This window comes from Pongo pygmaeus, chromosome 5, assembly GCF_028885625.2.
Source record: "Pongo pygmaeus isolate AG05252 chromosome 5, NHGRI_mPonPyg2-v2.0_pri, whole genome shotgun sequence".
Classification (NCBI taxonomy): domain Eukaryota; kingdom Metazoa; phylum Chordata; class Mammalia; order Primates; family Hominidae; genus Pongo; species Pongo pygmaeus.
In genome coordinates this window covers 88,332,829-88,347,449 of record NC_072378.2, presented here as the reverse complement: position 1 = coordinate 88,347,449, position 14,621 = coordinate 88,332,829, and the positions used below count along the sequence as shown (strand labels likewise).

The window sequence follows — 14,621 nt, the reverse complement described above, 5'->3', positions numbered from 1 at the left end:
TTTTGCTGTCTGAGAAGATAGGGCTTTAAATGAAAGGCATGTATATATTTAGGATTCCTTTTACGTACGCTAGACCAGAGTGGTTTTTGCTCTAGAGTGTACAAGATGCCACCATTGTTCTTCAGTGTGTCTCTAGAGCTTGCAACAAGCTAAAACTTATCTTTTGGTGCTTCAGGTCTAAACTGTATTCACTGGCCAGACTTTAAGGATTGAGTTCAAAGTTCCAGTGTTGATTTGTATGTGAATAGTTTTAGGTCTCCATATTATTGTTTGGAAATAATGAGACTCTCTCCCCCAGCCTGTGTGCCCCCTGTGTCCCCATTTCCTCCTTAGACGGTGATTACTTCCAGGAAACAATGACATTGAAATTTTAAGTACTCATATATCTGGGTCACCTTTTCTAAGTTTTGGTGTATTGTAAATCAATGCTTTCTCTAGATATAATTAGAATAGGTTTTATTACTGATTCTAGGGTGCTCGCAAAGATTTTTTTGAATGTTATTTTCAAATGGAGGCTTGAATGACTCATAGTTTCATATACTTGAGAACAAAACAGTAATAAATTTAAATTGGTGTTATTATTGGTTTAAATACATTGCTTTTCCAATACCTAAAATATACTTTGCTTAGTCTTACCTCTGATACCTAGTATTTTATGTCAAATACCCCATTATGTGCTATGGGTTTTGTCCCACTGGTTCTGTTCATTCTTTTTTCTCATTAAAGACGATTTTCATTTCTTCCCCCTTTTGTATACTTTGCCCTTCTTTTTGCATGTTCTTAGAATTCTTAGTCTTAGCCTAGGGACTATAAGTGCACATATATGTCCACATATACTGTATACACATATGTGCACCTCATGAGAAGATTGTAACTCACTAGACTGAAGTAGGATGGAACCTTCCTAGGAGATAATGTACATATAGAGGCATGGAAGATAAGTAATGGAACTTTAATTTTGACATTGGAGCCTAATAACAATAAAATGAATGACAGTCAGTATTCTTTAAAGGTGTTACGTCAAATCCCAGTGAACCATGTAATTACTTTGCTGCATTAAATTGTTGATAAATGCTTAATTTTAAGTACAGGAAATAAAATCACTGTAACAGAGATATACATATTTTGCTATTTTGTTCACAATATATTTCATACAACATTCTAGACAGAAATCTTAGGTCTTATTTTTATGTGATTTTGAGCTTTCTCTTTCTGTCCTAGCTTAAAATTGATACAAAGAATAGGGAAATGTTATACTTTTTTATATTGTGGAAAGTAAAGTTTATTTCTGAAAGTCTCACTTCCATTTTCCTGTTACTTTATTAGGCTGCAGAACATGTTTAGTTTACAGCTAAAATGCCATTTGATATCCCAGTGTGGGTTGTCCTCCTCCGGAGATATCAATGTCTATTAAAGTGAAGCTAAAGGTCTCATCTGTGATGGCTAACTGGGTCACTTTACTCATTAACAGAGAAGGCAACTATCGCATCATTCTATAGTCTGTCACTTCCTGAACAGCTTCTTGGCAATAATGCCTCACAGGGGAAGTCATAAGCTTTCCTGCTGATGGGTGTGACTTTGAGGACAGCTGAAACGGTATCAACTACAGAAATACAGTGACAAAAACCTATTGGAATACGTTTAGGCCAACTGCATGGTCCTTGCTTCAGATACCAGCCTCAAGTTTGGGGGACCCTAGGGCCTCCTTTACTTCAGACTTGCTGGCTTTAGATACTGAGGTCCCCACTGACTCCCTCAGATTTGATAATTCACTGGTATGACCCACAAAACTCAGAGCCCTATACTTAGAATTATAGTTTTATTATAATGAAAGGATACATACTAAAACCAGCCAAAGGAAAGACATGTGGGCAGAATCTGGGAGGGGCTCAAAAGCAAAGCTTCTGGTTGTCCTTTCCTGGTGGAGTCATGGATGGTGTTACCTCTTCCTGGCTATGATGTATGACAGTCCAGGGAAGTTTATGCAAGCTTTTGGTGTCCACAGTTTATACTGGAATTTGTTCACATACTGCCCCTGTGTCTGACCTTTAGTCTTTATCTCCTCCCAAAAGTTCAGTCTAATACATTTAGTTTCTAGTTCCTTTGGCAATCAGAGCTGACGGTATTCCAGGAAGCTCCCATCATGAGTCACATTGTTAGACTCTCCAGTGACTCCATGTACTCTTATCAAGGAGAATACCCCCAGGGCCTAGAGATCATCTCCCAGTAGCTGAGGGCAAAGGCCAGGACCTCTCTTTGGTAAAGTGAATTCCTCAACACACCTATTTAAACAGAGGGTGTATTTTTGCAATTTCTCATATTACTCTTTATTTGAAAATCTTAAATTTTATTTTACAAATAAATGATTTTCCCTTTATGTTCAAATTAGAACTATTTAGTCTTTTCCTTTTTTTTAAATCTCTCTACTTTTTCTCCCTCATGACATCCAGACCAGTCATTTATGCGGTTTAGTTGTATTTTTACTGCATTATGTATTTACGGCCAAATATCCATTGTGTTTGTATATTCGTTTCAAAAGTACTTACTATTCTTCTAAACTGATAGGTCATGCTTTTCTACCCACAAAACAAATATTCACTTATATTTCTTATCAGCTACAATCTGGATACAGAGTATAGCATGAACAAAGGTTTAATGATATCAAAGTATATAAACATTTTAGAAAAGGTGAGCATTTCATTGTGATTTGATTATAGACATATTCAGGAGAGTTTTCCCAGGAAAAAAAGGGCTCTAAAAACCATACTAAGGCAACTTGGACTATAGACAGTGAAGGGCATTCAAATATTTTTAGATATGACTGTGACACACAACAAATTGTTTGTTTTAGAAAGTCGGTGAGTAGCATTAGTGAGTACAAATAGTTTGAAGAAAGGAAATTCACCTAGAAGCAACTCTGTATGCCCAGTTAGGACATTATTACTGTTGCCTTCACTGGAGATATATATAGGTAATAAAGGATGATTTGTGAGGAAGTTATTAACTTATGAGAGATGACTTTAGCTTTTTTTTTTTTAAATCTTACCCCTTTCATAATACATACACAAGTCTAATCAACTTTTAAACTTCTCTAACAATTTTTTATGTTTTCATTTTATAAAACCTCTTGTGATAATACAGCCTATATATTTTTCTACCTAACCTATAACCTATGGTTATAACCTAGCCTTACCAGCTTATTTTTATAGATTCTTGCACTGTGTTATTCATTTTATATTTATTTAACACACATTTGTTAAGTGAGAGCTTACTGTGCACCAGATTATTGTAATAGATGTTGAAAATACAATGAATATAAGATGTGATTCCTGACCTCAAAAAGCATACATATCAATTTAGTAGTCAGACAGATGGGAAAAGCTTGTGATGGAGGGAAGCATAGGATACTTTGATAGTTTATTGAAGGAGCATATAACCTAGACTAGACTAGAGATTAGGAGAAGATTTTTGGGACTCTGACACTCTAGTTTAGAATAGCAGTTAACAGTATGGACTCTGGAGTCAGAATGCATTTGGATTCTCAGTTTCTTGCTGTGGAACCTTAGGCAAGTTCTTAACTTCACCTTTAAAATGGGAATCACAATAATCCCTACTGTATATGGTAATTATGAGGCTAAAAATGTTACCGAGCAAAAGGGCTTGCTGCCTGATGTGCTAGAAGCCAATACTATGACACTTGAGTTTTTGGGAAAATAAAAGCTTTTTATTACAAGTCGACTAACAAGAAGAAAGGAGTCCAGCTCAAATCTGTCTCTCTGTGCTGACTTTAAGGCAGTAATTTCATTAGAAAAGGTTTAGGGTGTGTGTTCAGGGATTGGTAGGTGATTGGTGGAAGGAGAGGAGAGGTCTGGAAAGTCCTCAGGCATGCACAGTGATTTATTCATACTACCTCATGGATCTCATGTGCAAGTTTCAGGGGGAGTTAGTATGCAGCCTGCAGTGGAAATTTGATCTGTGACACCGGCAAGTTCGTTCTGTGCAAACGCCAGTAGGCCATATCGGTTCCAATTGATTTCAGCCAGGTTTTAAATCTCATAAGTAAGTGGAGGGAGTTTCAGCGTTTCAGCAATTTGTTTCTTTTTTTAATTTGCCACTCTGCAGGCTCAATAATTTCTGCCAGTCACTGGTTTCTTTAACTCTTTAGGGCATAGTTTAAAAATAAGTTAAAATATGTAAAGTGTTGGAACAGTACCTGGCATATATTAATAGTTTTGTATGTGTTATCTCCTTCTCTTGCTCTTCTCATCATTTTCTAAAAATGAATATGTAATTAGTACTCAGTAAATATTTGAATAAATCCTTGAATGATAGATGAAAATATAATTGTTGTTTTGTTTCCTTAGAAGTCTTTAAGCATCTCTATTGAAAGCATTTAAGGTAAAAAAACTATTTTATGTGTATTTAGGTCCATATTAACTCATAAATTCATGAGCTTCATAAAGTGTAATCTCATATGATACATAAACAATGTTGAATTTGACTGCTTGTAGATAAGGATGTCCTCTCCAGTTGGTCTCACGCGTCCATCTTATACCCTGTCCAGTTCAGGCTATGGCCTGGCATATACCCTGTCCAGTTCAGGCTATGGCCTGGCATGTATAGACATTTGAGTTTGGAGTCTCCCCACTAGACCCTGCCACCCGCTCTTCCAAGATAGACATGGAGTAAACTCTTTTACATCTCAAACACTTAACACAGTGGTTGTCACTTATTGGTACTAAGTGAATGTTTGTTGAATGAGTGAATGATGCCTAAATTATGAAATTAAAAAGAATAATTAGAAATCTGACAAAAAGAACTTTTATTGTTCCATGAGGATGTAGTTGACTACTTCTTTGTGGATCTATGAAGGGATTTTGGTAAAAATAAGACTAACGGCAACCAAAATTAAGAGGTTATATTTTCTAGAGAAATTTTGTTTTGAGATTTTCTAACTTGTCAAATAGGATTCACCAGAATTATTATGCCTCTTTTTAATTGCAATAATATGGGTTAATGAAAGAGCCAACAATAGTATTGCAAAAGCATTTATATTTTGATTAGCTAACTTGAATGACATAGTTGTTTAGGCAGTATTGGTAAGTAGTGGCAATCAAGTCATTCTTTTTTAAAAGAAGATAATGATGTTGGCTTTGTGATGAGCAAGAAGGATGACTTGTAGGATTATTATTTACTGATTAGAAGGACATTCAGAGTACAGAAGCATTGAATAATCCTAACCTGAACTAGAAGTTAGACTTTGGGATTGAAAACCAATAAAGATTAGTATCCAGGGAAGTGCAAACTTCCATTTTTGGGGGGGTTTTAAAACTAAACCTTGGATTTGTGGGGAGTTATGAAAGCACATAAAAGAGTCAAGAGATAGAAGTTACTATATTGAGTATTCTCAGGCAATGAGTTGAGGCTTTGTGGGAATATCTGCTCAGAAGATGTCTGAGTAGAATAGACCAGAACTGAAAGGTGGAGGTAGTTTATTCTTTTTTAAGTATTCCATTGGTATATTTTTCCATACTATAATGAATTGATATTGTCAATTCGTATTTCTGATAACATTGGAGATTCAGTTTCTTCTTCACTGTAGTCTGTAAGCTTTCATTTTGCTTATATTTTTAAAAGGCTCCTTTCTATGCTTTGTAACTTTGCAGTTTCTGTTTTGTTTCTCATGTTTCTAATGTCAAGCCGTTTGCATTATCTTTCCCTGCTTATGCATTCATAACAACTTGGTTTTCGGTTACATCATGATTCATAGACATAAAATATCAACTCAGAGTCAATCATATGGTAACATTTGTCGGTTCCTCCAATCTTTGGTCCATGCTACATGCCCTCTGTAGGATATTTCAGATGGTATTCAAAGATAAGATTATGTTCATAAGTAAGCAAATTTAAGTTTTATAGGAAAAACCTCATGAAAAGTATCATGCTTTATTAAAAATTGATAGATAATGTCTACTGTTTTACTTTTCATCCAATTATCTTCGAATTTTGTCTGGAGGGAAAATTATCAAGAAAATTGTAATTCTGAAAAGGATTGTATCCTAGTTTAGGGTGATTGACCACATATTCCACTTTAAATTTCTCCAAGATTTTTCAATTAAACATTTCTAAATTAAGATTCTTTTATTTGTTAGACGTGTTTTAAAAACATCTAGGGTAATTTAAGTAGAACCGTGTTTCTGAAGAAAGATTGACAAGGAGAAATTGTAATTATGTCATCACATTTAAATGTTTTTACTGTCAAATTGAAATTAAGGTATTATTTAGGCACATTGGCCAAGGCTTATGTTGTCATTGGGTCCTCATATCCCTCACATCCCATTAGCATGTCCTAATGCCGGCTTGGTTTCTAGCATTGGAAGACAGTCAGGAAATATCTATCTCATGAACACTGTATGCAACTGTATTTTTATTGGGATGTTAATCAACCAGTAAATTATCTATGAAAAACTTAGCTTAGTACTTCTTACATTAGGATACCAGTGCAACTCATGAATAAGTTTTACTTTATATATAGAAAAGGAGAAAAAGAAACAGTAGCTTTTTTTTTGAATATAATATCAGACACAAAAGAATATCAAAGTGAGTTTAAAATTATATCTGATATTTAAATTATTAAATAAAACCTGACCTTTCAAGTCGTGCTATTTTAAGCACATTAAGACTCTCTTTTTGGCTTTTTGGTAACTCCTTTATTCATGGAGACTGTGCCTGACAGAGTCTTCTCTCAAAGGCTGCCCATCATTGTTGCTGAATACACTTCCCAATGTTTGGTTTGACTTACAACCTTGGCCTCTCAATTTCTTTGAAATTTTCATCTCAGCGACTTAATTTTGAAATTTGGAAATTCATTCCTACCTATTACTCAGTATCCTAAAGTTGTAAATTTGGACATACTGCTTTGATACAACTTCCATCTTTAAAAGCAGCTGGGACATTTCATCAGCTTCACCATCCAGTGAGCTATGGCTGTTCTGTCTTCAGTGAGGTCCGGTCTTAGCCTTAGGAGGGGAGAAGTTGCTTTTATTGTGTACACTATCTCAGCCCAAGTGGCTATTTTTTATATCTGAGATTATGAAATTCTTTACAGTTCTCCTTACTTTCTTAAAGTGGAAGTTGAGGACATTGATTTGTAACCTTTTTGCTTAATTTTTTTTTATTATAAAAATGGGTAAAAAATTTTTTTTGCTTTTCTTAGGCGATATCTAATTCTGTTGCCCAGGTTGGAGTGCAGTGGTGCAATCAGGACTCACTGCAGCTGCAACCTCTGGGGCTCAAATGTTCCTTCTGCCTTAGCCTCCTGAGTAGCTGCAACTTAGGTGCATGCCACCATGCCTGGATACTTTTAAAATTTTTTGTAGAGACAAGGTCTCGCTATGTTGCCCAGGCTGGTCTCAGTCTCCTGGCCTTAAGTGATCCTTCCACCTCAGTCTCCCAAAGTGCTGGGATTACAGGTATGAGCCATTGTGCCTGGTCATTGATCTTCTTTTTAATTAGGTATTTCATGCAGCAAAATTTTCTGTAAATACGCTTTAGCAGCATCTCTCAAACATTAATCCACTCTGTTTTTGTTTTCATTCTGTTTAAAATACTTTAAAATTTCCCTTTTAATTTCTTCTTTTATTCATGGGTTATTTAGAAGTGTGTTATTTAATTTTCAAATATTGGATGACTTTCCAAATATTGACATGTAATTTAATTCATTATGATCAGAGAATATACTTTGAAATGTGTTGTATGCATTTAGGAAAAAAAAGCATTTTTTCCTGGTTTGGGTGGAGTATTTTATAAATGTCAATTAGGTCAGGTTGTTTTATAGTGATCTACTCTTCCATATCCTCACTGGCTTTCTGTCTGCTTGTGTTCTGTAAGTCTTTTCAAGGTGTCTTTACTACTAGTGATTTTTTTTTTCTATTTGTCCAGTTGTTTGCTCAGAGAAGAGTGTTAAATTCTCTATGTATAATTGAGGATTTCCCTACTATTTTTCTTATCTATTTTGTCAGTTTTATTTTGAAGCTTTTTTTAAAGGCGTGTATACATTTAAGATTGTTACAGACTCTTGATGAATTGACCCCCTTTGTCAGTATGTATTGTTTTCATCTCTAGTAATTTCTTGTTCTGAAGTTCTCATTGTCTTACATTAATACAGCCTAGATGCTTCAGCTTTTTTCCATTAGCACTGGATTTGACATCTTTTTCCATCCCTGTACTTTTTACCTAATGGACTCTTTATGTATAAAGTGGGCTGTTGTAGACACTATACATATAGTTGTTTCCTTTTTTTTTTTTTTTTTTTTTTTTTAAGAGGGATCTCACTCTGTCACTCAGGCTGGAATTCAGTGGCATGATCTTGGCTCACTGCATCCTCCACTTCCCAGGCTCAAGTTATCCTCCCACTGCAGCTTCCCGAGTAGCTGGGACTGTAGGTGCACGCTGCCATGGCCTGGCTTTGACTATGGTTTTGACTTTGGTTTTGACTATGATAAACCTACATTTTTAAAAATATTTTTTGTAGAGATGGGGTTTTGCCATGTTGCCCAGGCTGGTGTCGAACTCCTGGGCTCAAGCTATCTGCCTGCCTCTGCCCCTCAAAGTGCTGGCATTACAGACATAAGCCACTACATCCAGCTGGTTCTTGATTTCTTAAAAAAAATTTATTAATAATGACAATCTCTGCTTGTTGATTTTGTAATGTTGTGGTTTCTAGAAGAAATATCATTAGAATGAAAACAATCTGGTTTAAATCTACTATCTTACTACTTGATTTACTACATGGCTTGCCCCATGTTTTCTCATTTTCTTTTTTCCTTTTGTCTTGCCATCATTTAGATTACTTGAGAATGTTCTTATCCCATTATATCTCCACTTTTTGGGCCTATTAGATATATATCTTTGTGTATATTTTAGCAGTTGTTCTAAGGTTTATAGTATCTGTTTTCACAATTTACTTTTAAATAATAGTATGCCACTTCCTAGTTGGGGTTCTTACCTCATTTCCTTTTATACAATTTGTTTTTACATATGTTATAAATCCTACAATACATTGTTAATATTTTTACTTTAATTAGTCAATTATATTGTAAGAAAAGAAAGAGGAACACAGATTTCTTATATTTATTCTAGTTTTTAACCATTCCAATGCCCTTCATTATTTCAGTTTAGATACAGATTTTATTCTTGTATCATATTCCTTCTACCTGAAAATTTCCTTTTAAAATTTCTTACGTTCTAGCTTGGTGGAAATATGTTTTATCAGCTATTGTCTGTCTGAAAAAGAACTCTACTGTGCCTTTATTATTGAAAGATGTTTTCATTTGCTAAAGATTTTTGGGTTAACATTGTTTCTATTCATATTAGTATGTTAAAGGTGAGGTTTCATTGTCTCATGGCTGGCGGAATTTCAGATAAGGAGTCTGCTGTCAATCTTATTTTTGTTCCTCTGCCTGTAATCTTTTCCCCCTTCTTGCTGGGTTTTGACTATGATAAACCTACATTTTTTTTTTTTTTCTTAAATCTTTCTTCCTGTCCTCTTGGAGTCCATTGGGGTGTGTGTTTGTGTTTATGTGTTTAATTAATTTTGTAGCAATTGGAGGCATTATTTCTCTCAGTTGGTTTCTTTGCTTCCTTATATCTTTCTTTTTGTTTTCATATTCCAGCTGTACAAATGTTCTATCCTTGGCTGTGGTCTCCCAGCTCTTTGATTCTCAGCGCTGTTTCTTTTTTCCCTCTTTTTTTCTTTTTGTATTTCAGTTGGAAAAAGTGCCACATATGTTTCTTCTTCAAGTTTAGTGACTTTTCTCTTCTGTGTCCAGTCTGTGGATAATCTCATTGATTATCATTCCCACTGATTAACATTCTTTTTCTCTGATGTTGTGTGTTTTTATTTCTGCATTTTCAATTGTTTCATTTTTATTGTTTCCATCTCTGCTGAAACTCCCTATCCGTTTATGCATGTTTTCTACTTTTTTGTCTAGATCATTTAAAATGTTATTTTTATTTATTTGTTTTATCAACTTTTAAGTTCAGGGTACATGTGCAGGATGTGCAGTTTTGTTACATAAGTAAACGTATGCCATGGTGGTTTCCTGCACAGATCATGCCATCACTCAGGTATTAATTCAGCATCCATTAGCTATTCTTCCTAATGCTTTCCCTCTCCCCATGCCCCCCACAGGTGCCTGGTGTGTGTTGTTCACCCCCATGTGTCCATGTGTTCTCATCAATCAACTCCCACTTATAAGTGAGGACATTCAGTGTTTTGTTTTTTCGTTCCTACGTTAGTTTGCCGAGGATAATGGCTTCCAGCTCCATCCATGTCCCTGAAGGATACAATCTTGTTCCTTTTTTGTGGGTGCATAGTATTCCTTTGTGTATATGTATCATATTTTCTTTATTCAGTCTATCATTGATGGGCGTTTAGGTTGATTCCATTACTTTGCTATTCCATTACTTTGCTATTATAAATAGTGTTGCAATGAATTTACACATGCATATATCTTTATAATAGAATGATTTATATTCCTTTGGGTATATACCCAGTAACGGGATTGCTGGGTCAAATGATACTTCTGCCTTTAGGTCTCTGAGGAATCACCACACTGTCTTCCACAATGGTTGAACTAATTTACACTCCCACTTACAGTGTAACAGTGTTCCTTTTTCAGGCCGGGTACGGTGGCCCGCACCTGTAATCCCAGCACTTTAGGAGGCCGAGGCAGGTGGATCACGAGGTCAGGAGATTGAGACCATCCTGGCTAACGTGGTGAAACCCCCTCTCTACTAAAAAGACAAAAATTAGCCAGGTGTGGTGGTGCGCGCCTGTAATCTAGCTTCAGGAGGCTGAGGCAGGAGAATCTCTTGAACCCAGGAAGCAGAGGTTGTAGTGAGCCGAGATTGTGCCACTGCACTCCAGCCTGGGCGACAGAGTGAGACTCTATCTCAAAAAAAAAAAAAAGCGTGTTCCTTTTTCTCAGCAACGTTGCCAGCATCTGTTGTTTTTTGTAAATGTTATTTTTAAAGTCTTTGATAATTCCAAAATATAGGCCCTCTCTTTGTCTGCTTCTGTTGACTGCCTAATCTTTGAATATAGGCCATTTATTTTTCCTTTGTGTATGTGTGTGTGTGAGAGAGAATTTTTAAATTAGACGTCTTTCGTGGATTTTTCTTTCCTATATGAACAAAAGAGACTGAGGTAAGTATCTTTATGCTTGGTAACAGGCATACTTCTTTTAGTTTGTTAATAGGCTTCATTTGTGGGTGGGGAGGGGTAGTGGTTGAATCAGCCTGTTCTATGTGTTGCTATATAATTATATCTTCAGTGCTCCAGAGAATTTATATTTTCTCAGCAGTTGGCTGCTGTTACTTGTATTTATTGTAATGCCTAGAGTATAAAAGGGTTTTCTCCTGGTGTTTCTGTTTCACGTTTAGCTTTCAGTAGGCTCTGCTCCCCTGTACCACAGAGTGTTCTATTTTCATACTTCTAGTACTTTTCCCCGTATGTAAACAACTGTTTCTTGCCGCTCAGTGCCAGACTTATGAAGACTGTGGAGTTTTCTTAGTTTTTCTTCTCCAGCCGTAGTATTAAGCAGAACCTGAGCACCTGAATCACAGGCATGGGGTTTTCCTCAGTGGGTCTTCCCTCTCCCTCTTGCCAGTGAAGTTTTGCCTTGCATAGGGATATTTTGTCAGGACCAAGTCTTTCTGCTTTTTATCAATATAATGTCATTGGTCCAAGTCTGTCTCCAGCTTCTTGTATAGCTGCATATGAATTTATTCCCAGGTAACTTTTGCATCATATCAAGAAGGGTTTGGAAAGCAGGAGGGTCTTAACGTCTGTGCCCAACCAAGGTGGGGGCATTCTCTTGTTTCCTGCCCTGCTTGTGATCTTTCTTGTGAAGCCTGATAGAAACCTGAGAAAAAGTTTGTATCTCTTGTGTTTTGGGCTTCCAGGGATTCTAAACTGTTCCACTCGCCCAGACTTAGTTTTTAAGAATTGGTCAGATGTTGTTTTCTTTGTACTCACTTATGGCTGCCACTTTCTCTTCCTTTTCTCTACCAAAGAAGACCTGAGTTCATATACTTCATCCTCCTTTGGAGGGACTGGGATTCAGTTTATTTGGTTGCCTGCAGATGTCAGCTTTCTGATGGCTGTAACAAAAGTTATTATTTGATAGATTATCTGCTTTTTTTATTATCATCAGTGTAGAAGCAGCATTCTCTTACTATTTTTCACATCATAAATGAATGAGGAACTTTGTCTTAAACCAAACTTTTGAAGGTATCTTCAAAGAGCAAAGCACTTCTAAGATTATGAACATAGATCTGTGGAATGAATAAGGGGAAAAAGCATTTTCCTAACATTAGTCAATTAGTACTTGTAGCTTGGGATAACATCTGCAGTTATAGTCTCGTGTATAATTTGAAGTATGCTGTAAATCAGAGACAGCAGCAGGAAAAATAATGGAAACTGGCTAAATGACTTAAAAGTTGGCTCTAATGATGAAGATACTGATATATGGAAGATGGCCGTAACAAGTTTGGATACATTTTTTTTTAAGAATTGTAAATAGACAAAAGGTAGTATTTCTAATTTAATAAACACATTACATATATGATCTCATATGAATATATAAATCAGTTAATATAAAGTATACAATATTAATAACATTTTTAGATTTCATCTCTATTCTTAGAAAACCTTTTTTCCATCAAGAATTTTATCTCCCTTCATATTCACTTTGTTCATATAGTATATTCTATAATGCATTTAAAGTCTATAAAATTTTTGTTAAATATACAAATGGGGTCTTGCTGTGTTGGCCAGGTTGGTCTTGAACCCCTGGCCTCAAGCAGTCCCCCGCCTCAGCCTTCCAAAGTGCCAGAATTACAGGTGTAAGCCACTGTGTCTGGCCAAGTCTATAAAATTTAAGTGGCTATTGGAGGACCTATATATTTAGGAACTTGCAGAAATCTTTGGGGCATTTGTTTCAGAGAGTCATAAGACTTTATTTAGTTATCTCCTTATTTTTAGTTAAAGTCTGATGTAATCTGTTTTGAGTGATTTTACTTTACTCTCTGAATTAAAGCTAGTTGCTTATGTCTGATGACCTCAGTTTCCTTTTCTGGCAAATTGAAGAATAATTCGAAACTTGAGAATACAATCTCATGAGGAGTTATGTATTTTGAATGATATGTTAAGTACCAAGCACAACACTCCATTGTAGGTCTTTGATACATGATAGGTGATATCATAAATATTATGTGTCTAGAGTAATGCAGAGGAGCTCTTATTTTGACCCATGAATTTTCAGTCCTTTAAATACTCTGATTTATAAAAAGAGTAGAATAAAAAATGAAATTACTTTCATTTCTGCAGCAGGTAGAATCATGTTATGTAGAGTCTTGCTAACTGGCTATTTTTTATTGTTACTTTATACTTTATATACAGGCATGGTCCATTACATGAATTTGAGAAGTTTGGTTGAAGAATGGAAACTACCATGTTAACTTGTCATAAATGATGTAGCTACAATACAAGTAGAGCAAATGAAAGATTAAAGGTTACATTTTTTTAACTTTTTTTTTTTTTTGAAAAAAGAGATTATTGTGGTATTTGGTTCTTATTGCATCATTGCTCAGCAGAAATGCTATGAATTTCGTGTTTTTTTTTTTTTTTTTTGAGATGGAGTCTCACTCTGTTGCCCAGGCTGGAGTGCAGTGGCACAATCTTGGCTCACTGCAACCTCCACCTCCCGGGTTCAGGTGATTCTCCTGCCTCAGCCTTGTGAGTAGTAGCTGGGACTACAGGCGCGTGCCACCACACTGGCTAATTTTTGTATTTTTTGGTAGAGATGGTGTTTCACCATATTGGACAGGCTGGTCTTGAACTCCTGACCTCGTGATCTGCCCGCCTCGGCCTCCGAAATTGCTGGGATTACAGGTGTGAGCCACCATGCCCAGCCAACTTTTTCATCTTTCAAAACTGAAACTCATTAAAGACTACCCCTTAAGCCTCTGGCAATTACTGATCTAATTTCTGTCTCAGTGTCAGAAAGGAACATTAAAATTTTAAGGAAATATAGATTTTTAAACTCAAATTTGAACTGCTCTCAGTTTAGAGAAATTACAGATTTTGAAGGATGAAATGGCAGAGAAGATGAAGTCACGGTTTGGGAAGAGAATCACAGATTTTAATTGCAAATGAAATATGTACTTGAAGTTTTGGTTGTTGCTTTTGGAAAGCAAATCTTGTAAGCTTAAGCATAGTGCTTTCAAGAGTGTGTGATTGTGATAAAAAAGAGTGTGTGATTGTGATGTGTAACACACAGCATATCCAAAAATTTAGAAGACATATTTGAATCCTAGAACTATCCTGAATTTTCTGTTAATTGGCCAGAGTCTAGATAACCTGGTGTTGTGGGAGGGACCTGGTGGGAAGTAATTGATTTGTTGGGTTATGTCCCCCCATACTGTTCTCATGATAGTGAGTTCTCATGAGATCTGATGCTTTTATAAGGGGCTTCTCCCTTTGCTTGACACTCATTCTCTTGCCTGCTGTCATGTAAGACCATGCCTTTGCTCCTCCTTCACCTTCTGCCATGACT

General features: G+C 35.9%; 1 protein-coding gene across 3 annotated transcripts in view; it reads left to right on the top strand.

The window, feature by feature from the left end:
* Positions 1–14,621, top strand: part of RNGTT (RNA guanylyltransferase and 5'-phosphatase) — a 358,579-nt gene that overhangs the window by 149,591 nt on the left and 194,367 nt on the right. The window lies entirely within an intron of this gene.